The sequence below is a fragment of the Trachymyrmex cornetzi genome, unplaced genomic scaffold, assembly GCF_001594075.2.
Source record: "Trachymyrmex cornetzi isolate Tcor2-1 unplaced genomic scaffold, Tcor1.1 scaffold627, whole genome shotgun sequence".
Classification (NCBI taxonomy): Eukaryota; Metazoa; Arthropoda; class Insecta; order Hymenoptera; family Formicidae; genus Trachymyrmex; species Trachymyrmex cornetzi.
The window spans coordinates 1-439 of NW_017299945.1; positions in this window are offsets into that span (position 1 = coordinate 1).

Consider the following 439-nt stretch of genomic DNA (forward strand, 5'->3'; position numbering starts at 1 on the left):
AATGACCTTCACGAATATGCAATAAAAATTTTTTCGAAAAATTCCGGGAAAACCAGTAACCTGGCATACAGAGTCCCTCTATTTAGCGAGGGACTCCGTATTGTGGAGTATTGGCACCCGGGACTCTCAAAGAAAGCCCCGGGTGAGCCCCTGTGCCACGACAAGGCTCTCCACTCACGGGGGATGTTTCCGGTATCCGATTTAATTTTCGTAAACCCATCACGTCAGTTTTTCGCGTTTGTCCTTGCAATCGCTCGTCAGCTTTCCTCCGAATTCTGCTCCTAACTCACAAAAAAAAATTGATATTTCCGGTATCCGATATAATTTTCAATAACCATTTACATCAGGTTATCGCGTTTGCTCTTCTTATGCTGGATTCACACTGCATCTGATTTGCATCGTACGACGCTCTTCAACCATCAGAAAACAGAATTCCGAT